The sequence below is a fragment of the Xyrauchen texanus genome, chromosome 9, assembly GCF_025860055.1.
Source record: "Xyrauchen texanus isolate HMW12.3.18 chromosome 9, RBS_HiC_50CHRs, whole genome shotgun sequence".
Taxonomy (NCBI): Eukaryota; Metazoa; Chordata; class Actinopteri; order Cypriniformes; family Catostomidae; genus Xyrauchen; species Xyrauchen texanus.
In genome coordinates, this window is record NC_068284.1 from 11,292,633 (window position 1) to 11,301,700 (window position 9,068).

Here is a 9,068-nt window from a genome sequence, read left to right on the forward strand (position 1 = left end):
GTTATGCCCTCCGCAAAAGTATCAGAGCAGCCAAATACCAGTACGGGAACAAGCTTGACGGACAATTTAACACCACCGACTCTAGAAGTATGTGGCAGGGAATTCACATCATCACAGACTTCAAAGGGAATAAAAACTCCACCGTGAACACCGCTGCCTCTCTCCCGGATGAGCTTAATAATTTTCCCACCTGGAAAAAGGAAAACATATGTGAGAATGCTGTTTGTAGACTACAGCTCAGCATTCAACACCATTGTGCCCTCCAAGCTTGATGTGAAACTCCGGGCTCTGGGCTTAAACAGCTCGCTGTGCAGCTGGATCCTGGACTTCCTGTCAAGCAGACGCCAGGTGGTTAGAATGGGCAGCAACACCTCCTCATCACTGACCCTCAACACTGGAGCCCCACAGGGCTGTGTTCTCAGCCCACTCCTGTATTCCCTATACACACATGACTGTGTGGCAACACATAGCTCCAATGCCATCATTAAGTTTGCTGATGACATGACGATGGTAGGTCTGATCACTGACAATGATGAAACAGCCTACAGAGAGGAGGTGCACACTCTGACACGCTGATGTTAAGACAAAGTAGTGATGGACTTCAAGAGAAAAAACAGAGAACTCAGCCCCATCACCATCAATTGAGCACAGGTGGAGAGAGTCAGCAGCTTCAAGTTCCACGGTGTCCAAATCACTGAGGAACTCACATGGTCTGTCCACACTGAGGCCGTTGTGAAGAAGGCTCACCAGGGCTTCTTCTTCATGAGGAAGTTTGGAATGAACCACCACATCCTCACACGGTTCTACACCAGCACTTTAGAGAGCATCCTGACTGGATGCATCACTGTCTGGTATGGCAATAGCACCGCCCACAACCGCAAAGCCCTGCAAAGGATGGTGTGAACTGCCAGACACATCATCGGAGGTGAGCTTCCCTCCCTCCAGGACATCTATATCAGTATACTCTGTGAAAAAAGCTTGGAGAATCATCTGAGACTCCAGCACCCGAGTCATGGGCTGCTGTCACTGCTATCATCAGGCAGGTATCGCAGCATCAGGACCCGCACAAGCCGACTTCATGACAGCTTCTTCCCTCAAGCAATCAGACTTTAGAACTCTTGATAGCTCACGATACATATATCAGCACCGCACTTTATTAATCTTACACTGGACTGTCATAAATGATATTCTCTCTTAACAACACACTGGCAACTGACTATCAACCGACAGCCTGAATGACAATACAGCACAACACAACCTACTGTATAATTTATATATACTATTTTTATTGTATACTGTGTATTCTATATTGTGTGTGTGTGTGTGTGTGTGTGTGTGTATTCTATATTGTGTGTGTGTGTGTGTGTGTGTGTGTGTGTATTCTATATTGTGTGTGTGTGTATTCTATATTGTGTGTGTTGTATACTTTACATTGTATATTAGATATGTAAATTCTGTTGTGTAAATCTGATGTTTATTGTAGATTGGTATTTGTCTCATCACCATCATTTGTCTCTTTCACCCACTGTTGCACTTGTGTATATGGTTGAGTGACAATAAAGTGATTTGATAATGATACAATTTCTTCATCCGTGAAGAACAATACATGTATGCATTTCTTTTTTGGATTTTATGCTATTTTGATCTTATTTACATTTCTAAATTTGACCATAATCTACAAATAAGCAGATTTTTGAATAATAATAATAAAATAAAAAAATCAGATTCATATTCACTTCTGTGAGTTGAAACATGAAGAAATGCCACCTGGTGAACAAAATATAAATACTTGAAAACCATGTCATTCCAGTAAGTAGATGGCTGTAGCCACCTTTTGTGTATTATGGTGGATTGTTGTATCTTACTTATATCATAATATATGTTGGATATATATTAAGGCATTATCAAACTATTATTTGTCAAAGTTTAGCATTTAGCAAGTGGCATGACCATGGTGTTACAAATAGAAGACACAGAATACACATTTGCTACCAATAATTTATTTCAAACATAAAAATGACAATAATGCAATGTAAATGCATTATAATGAAACAGAAATGAACAGCAATATTATGAAAATTAAATTAAGATTATAAAACAGAAGAATCAGAGTAAACATTTTGCAATTTCAAACTTTCTTTAGTAAAAATGTATTTTGCAAATGTGTGTGAGTCAGATTGCTGTCATAGCTGGAAAATAACAGTGTTGCCAACAATGACCAAAACGTGGCTGTAGAGCTCCAATTGTGTCTGTGTGTGTTATGGTCTCACCTTCATTTCTGGATGTTTGTGTGTGTTTTTTTCTTTTTTTGACAAGTATTTAAAAAAAGCGTTGTGTTTTAGTCTCACCAGTTCATTTTTGTGTTTGTTAGCGGGTGTGTATGTATTGGACTGAAGATGTTTTTGAGTCTCATCCTGTAATTTCTGTCTGTTCTGGTCTTTCCCATTCATTTTCAATGGTTGGTCAATTGGACCATGAAAACGACTCGGTTACTAACGTAACCTCGGTTCCCTGAGAGGAGGGAACGAGTATTGCGTAAGTAGCTTACGCTATGGGAAAACTCAGTTTCTCGAGAAATATTGAAGTCTTTATGTAAAACGCATTGCAGCTGCACAGCAGACAGCAATGAGCGAGGCAGCTCGGTCATTGGCTGTGCTGTGGCAACTTGCTCGAACCAATGACGGGGCGACTCTGAACGTGCGACCAATGAGCGCGCGCTTCGCGCCCGCGTGCTCAGAGCCCACCAAGATTAGCGTGGCTAAGGCTATATATTAGGCGCCCCGTCATGAGAGTTCTTTAGGTTCAATCGACTGAAGCAAACTGACCAAGCACAAGCACGGCAGCTTACGCAATACTCGTTCCCTCCTCTCAGGGAACCGAGGTTACGTTAGTAACCGAGTCGTTCCCTCTCGAGAGGTCTCTCTTATTGCGTAAGTAGCTTACGCTATGGGAACACCATGCAATACGCTGTGCGTGCTGACTTCGCTCTATAAAACCAGAGGCGGATGCCTGAGCCTTAAAGCAAAGTGATTATCCAACAAGCCGGCCAACGGCGAGCTATATAATGGGAAAATACAGAGCGCCTTTGCCCCAAGGAGGTCCATGGTGGGGCGCTCATTGTAAAAACACAAGCACATAACTTATGTACTGATTTTTCTATGTATTGATATGCATAAAAAATCTAAGTCAGTCAGAGACGGACCTATAAGGGAGGAGATAATGGTCAGCATATACATACTCCAGTCCATTCTACAGTCAGGCTGATAGAATGTTGGAATGCAATGAGGGGACCTGTAGGTTATAAAACCTAATAAATGTCGAAGGCAAGGCCCAGCCTGCCGCCGCACAAATATCTTCAATGGGTATCCCACTCGACCACGCCCACGAGGAGGCCATGCTCCTCGTAGAGTGAGCTCTGACGCCTAAGGGGCATTGAAGGCCCTTGGCTTCATAAGCCAGCTATAGCATCCACTATCCAGCCGATATTCTTTGCTTTGAAACTCGCGAGACCTTTAGTGCGGCCGCCAAAGCATACGAATAATTGTTCCGTCTGTCTGAAGGGGGCAGAACGTTCCAAATATACTCTGAGCGCCCTGACCGGGCAGAGTAAATTAGCGTCGCTTTCGTCCGCTGGGGACGATAGCGCTGCCAGAGATATCACCTGTACTCTGAAGGGTGACTGAGGCGAGCGCCAGCAAGAGCGCAGTTTTGAGAGAGAGCTGTTTAAGGTGCACGGTTCAGAGAGGTTCGAACGGGGCACTCTTGAGTGCGTCCAGGACCGTGGCCAGGTCCCCGAGGGGGGGCGAGGGGGGTTCATCCTCCTAGCGCCTCTTAGGAAACTAATGATTAGGTCGTTTTTCCCTAATGAACGTCCTTTATCAGGATTGTGTGACGCCGCTATGGCAGCCACATAGACTTTGAGCGTGGAGGGTGTGCGGCCCGCCTCCAGCAGCTCTTGCAAAAAGGCGAGTACACTTGGTATCTCGCACGATTTGGGGTTCAAGCTCTTGGTATCACACCAGTCACTGAACACTTTCCACTTTTGGGCATATAAGCGTCTCGTAGAGGGCGCTCGGGCCTCCGTGATGTTCTCAAAACTCCACTGGGGAGGAACCCGTTGAGGGGCCATGCATGGAGGGCCCACAGATCAGGGCGGGGATGAAGAATCATCCTGTTGGCCTGCCTGAGGAGGTCTAGCCTCAGCGGAATCGGCCATGGGGCAGATTGCATCATCTGCATCAGTTCTGGAAACCACGTCTGGTTTTTCCAGAGAGGGGCTACCAGGAGCACTGCACATTTCACTTCCCTGATCCGACTGATGACCTGAGGTAGCATCGCGATCGGGGAAAAGCATACAAGGGGCGGCTCGGCCAGAGCGCGTCCGTGCTCTATGAGAAGAAAAGGGGGCAGTGCGCATTTTCCCTGGAGGCGAAGAGGTCGACCTCCGCTTGCCAAAGGTTTGCCATAACCACTGAACTGTCAGGGGGTGGAGAGACCATTCTCCTGGGAGAACCTTGTCTCTGGACAGCATGTCCACTCCCTGGTTCAGGACGCCTGGCACATGCGCTGCTCTCAGCGAGCGCAAGTGGTGCTGTGACCATGAGATGAGCTCCCTGGCCATAGAGTGCAGGGAGCTCGACCTGAGTCCACCCTGGCAATTTATATACGATACTACCGTCATGTTGTCCGTTCGGACCAGGACGTGTTCGTTTATCAGGTACGGAAGCCGGGCTCTGAGAGCCAAGGCGACCGCTTTCATTTCCAGACAGTTTATATGTAGAGCTTTTCGGGTTTGACCAAAAGCCGGAGACAGGCCTGCCCTCGTAAAGGGCCCCCATCCTATTTTGGAGGCATCTGTCGTGATCATTTTTCTCCGTGTGTTCACGCCCAGACTCACGCCGGTTCGATACCAGTCGACGGCTTTCCAGGGCGTCAGGGCTTTTATACAGCCGTGATTTGCTCTGATTAAAAAGTGGCCCGAGCGCCACGCGTGAGTGGGGACACGGCTCTTGAGCCAGCGTTGGAGAGGACGCATGTGCAACAATCCTAGCTGGAGTACAGCTGATGCCGAGGCCATGAGACCGAGCATCCTTTGAAATCGTTTGACGGGGGTGCGCGCACCCGGTCTGAATGATGTTGCAAGGCGTCGAATAGAGAGAGCGCGCTCTGATGAGAGTCGCGCCGTCATCTGCACTGAGTCTATCACTATTCCCAGAAAAGAGATATTCTGGCTGGGGGATAGCACGCTCTTTGCAAAATTGATTCTCAGACCCAGGCATTCTAGATGGCTGATAATCCAAGATCTGTGCGTCGTTAACTGACTCTCTGATTGTGCTATGATTAGCCAATCGTCGAGGTAATTCAGTATTCGCACTCCCGCTGTCTCAGGGGAAAGTGCTGCGTCCATACATTTCGTGAATGTACGGGGGCCAATGATAGGCCGAATGGTAGTACTGTGTACTGGTATGACTGTCCCTCGAAGCTGAATCTCAGAAAAGGCCTGTGATGAGGCGCTATCGAATGTGAAAGTAAGCGTCTTTCAAATCCACTGATAGAAACCAATCCCGGGGAACTTGCGCGAGGATATGTTTGGTCGTTAACATTCTGAACGAGCGAATCATTAAAGCTTTGTTCAGATGTCTGAGATCTAGGATGGGGCGGAGGCCACCGTCCTTTTCGGACGAGAAAATAGTGGCTGTAAAAACCTGCCTCGCTCATAGAGGGAGGAACAGTTTCTATAGCGCCCTTCTCTATTAGTTTGAGCACCTCGGTGCGTAGAACATGTGACACATCTCTCCTCACTTTCGTCTCGACCACCGCTGAAATGCGGGGTGGTCTGCGAGCGAATTGAAGCGAGTAACCGTGTTTTATTATGTTCAAAACCCATTTCGGCATGTCGGGGATTTTTTCCCAGGCTTTTGCTCGCACAGATATGGGCTGAATACTGGCTGGGGGCATGTCGCAGTGACGTATGGGCCCCACCGGCAAATTGCCTTGTGCTAACACTGAGCTTACAGCTGTCAGAGGCGCGGGTGCGCGCTGAGCAGCTTTGTTGAGTGCCGAGTGCAGGGGTGCGTGTGAGATTACAGGCACGCGCGCTATCTCCGAAATGCTCGCAGCATGAGCTGGAGAAATGTTTGAAACTGTATGGACAGTGTTTTCGGGTGGGGGTGCATACATCGTAATAGGCACGCGCGCCACTGTCATAAAGCTTCCCGCTCTTAGCAGGGAGTTTCTTGGCTCACGCGTCGCATCTGTGATGCTTGCGGCATGAGACAGAAAATTGTTTGAAACTGTATGGGCAGTGCTTATGGGTGGGGGTGCATATTCCGTAGTAGGCACGCGCGCCACTTTCATAAAGCCTCCCGCTCTCGGCAGGGGGTTTTTGGCTATGCATACAGTGTTTGTGTGTAGGGGTGCATGCAGGACAGCAGGCACGCGCGCTACCTTTATAGTATTTCCGCTTTTACTTGGGAAGTGTTTATAACTGTGGGAACAGTGCTTGCGTGTAGTGGTGCATACATGACAATAGTCACACGATCTACATATATGGTGCGTCCAGCTGGAGCTGGGGAAGTATTCGGCACTGTTTGGACAGTATTGATACGTGGGAATGCGCACTTTAGTGTGGACACGTGACCCCTTAGTGACACAGGCAGAAAATGACTCTTTTTGTGATTTCTGTGTGTTGCCGTTAAAACGGCATTTGATTGCAGGTGAGCGAGTTCTGTGACTGGCCCATTGACTGCTATACAGACATTTCCAGCCGCCTGTAAGGGGACTGGGTAATGTTTCACACGTTTTAGAGAGAGTGGTCCGGCTTTTGCGAGACACGCACTCTCTCTTTTTCTTCTTATTGCTAGGAAGACTTACGAGGCTCCGGGTTCAGCACGATCTTGGGCCGAGGACCCCGTTGCTCAGGCGGCTTCCTTCAGTTAGCGGAATGCGAGCGGCGTCGAGCGTCCTTTTCAGGTCTGCTCTTTAGCTGGGAGATGGGAGGCGCCACCCTGCTGCTGAGGCGGTCTCTGGCGGCTCTGAGACGAACTGGAGCGCTTGGGTAGGAAGTGACGCATAGCCTGCAAATCCTTCCGAGCTTCAGTGAAGCGTTCAGCAAACTCTTTTACCGCCGGTCCGAACAGGCCGCTTGGAGCGATAGGCGCGTCAAGATATGGCACCTTATCCGCGTCCTTCATCTCTGTTAGCGTCAGCCACAGATGGCGCTCAAGGACAGTCAGGTTAGCCATGGCCCGGCCGATGGATTGGGCGGTGGCCTTTGTGGCTCGCAGGGCTACGTCAGTGGCGCTGCGCAGGTCCTTGAAAGCCTCAGGTTCAGGTCCCGACTCGTCCATGGTGCGGAGAAGTTTGGCCTGATAAACTTGAAGAACAGCCATGGAATGAAGTGCTGACGCAGCTTGGCCGGCGGCGGCGTATGCGCGGCCGGCGAGAGCTGAGGTAGATCGGCAGGGCTTCGAGGGATGAGAAGCTTTGGCTTTACATCCAGCGGTGGAGGGTGGGCACAGATGGTTGGCCACAGCCTCCTCGAGGGGCGGGGTTCCCTCGTAGCCTCTTTCTCTCGCGCCGTCCACTGAGGAGAGCGAGGAAGAGAAAGAAGTCTTCAGGCGAGCAGAGTGCGGGGCTTTCCACGACTTTGTGAGTTCGTCGTGAACTTCGGGGAAGAAAGGGGAGGGTCTCTGTCGAGGGGCCTGCCGGCGCCACTGCAGGAACCACTCGTCCAGCCGGCTGCGGGCGGGTTCTTCCGGAGAAGACCAGTCGAGCCCGAGGTCTTCAACGGCTTTGGACAGGATGCGGACGATCTCAGAGTCCATGCTGGTGCCCGTGCTCGTGTCCGCTAATGTCGACGGCGTGGGGTCGAAGGCCGAGCCCGGCCAGTCGTCGGATGCAGCGTCAATAGAAAGACTGTCATCCTTTTCACCGTCGTCCCCTGACGCGCCGAAGGAGACGAGACCCACCGCTCTGTTGGAGGGGTGCTGGTCCGCCTGCGTGAAATGGACTGGCGGCGGGGAGATCTTGGGTAGTGGTGAAGCATGCGGGGACTGGCCCGGCATGACGTCACTGAATTCCGCGTGCTCTGGCAGCCTCTGTGAGCGGCGCTTTTTCTTGCGCAGCTCGAACGGAGGAGACGGCAGCACGGTGGAAGCAGGCTCGTTTGCGGCGAAGGCGGCAAAGCAAGCGTGCAGCTCGGCGAGGCCCAGGGAGTCACATTAGGGGCATCCGCCCTGAATGAGAGCAGCTTCTGCGTGGTCAGGTCCCAGGCAGCGAGTGCAGATAACGTGACGGTCCCCGTCAGGAAGAGGGCCTCTGCACGAGGCGCAGGTTAAAGGCATTTGGAACAACGCCTGAAAATTGCTCTTTTACTTAAATCAAAAGCGCCGCAGAGGCTAACACTTGTAAGTAAAAAAGGATATCAGTGATCGCGCCGGATGGCATAGCAGAAGGCTTCAAGGGCGGCGAAGGCGCCGGCGTCCTCTTAGCAGTCCTGCTGTAGGCTTGTCAACGGCGGGCGAAAAGACTCCAACAATCCGGAGGATCCAGCGAAGAGAAGGTCTTCGCTGAAGGAGATTAAATCTAAAGAACTCTCATGACGGGGCGCCTAATATATAGCCTTAGCCACGCTAAACTTGGTGGGCTATGAGCGCGCGCTCATTGGTCGCGCGTTCAGAGTCGCCCCGTCATTGGTTCGAGCAAGTTGCCGCAGCACAGCCAATGACCGAGCTGCCTCGCTCATTGCTGTCTGCTGTGCAGCTGCAATGCGTTTTACATAAAGACTTCAATATTTCTCGAGAAACTGAGTTTTCCCATAGCGTAAGCTACTTACGCAATAGGAGAGACCTCTCGAGAGGGAACCAAAGGTGTCATCAGTAGTTTTTACAACTACTTAGTCTTAATCAAGCCCCCCTTTTTTATATCATACTTTTGTTTGTTCAGATGACAAATGGAGGAAAAGTCCCCAAGTCTTGTATTGCATATAAAGGAAACAATTTGTATTAAATGAGGAAAATGTATTTTGGTCAAAAATGACTGAATACCAAAGGAGGCACTGGCACAAC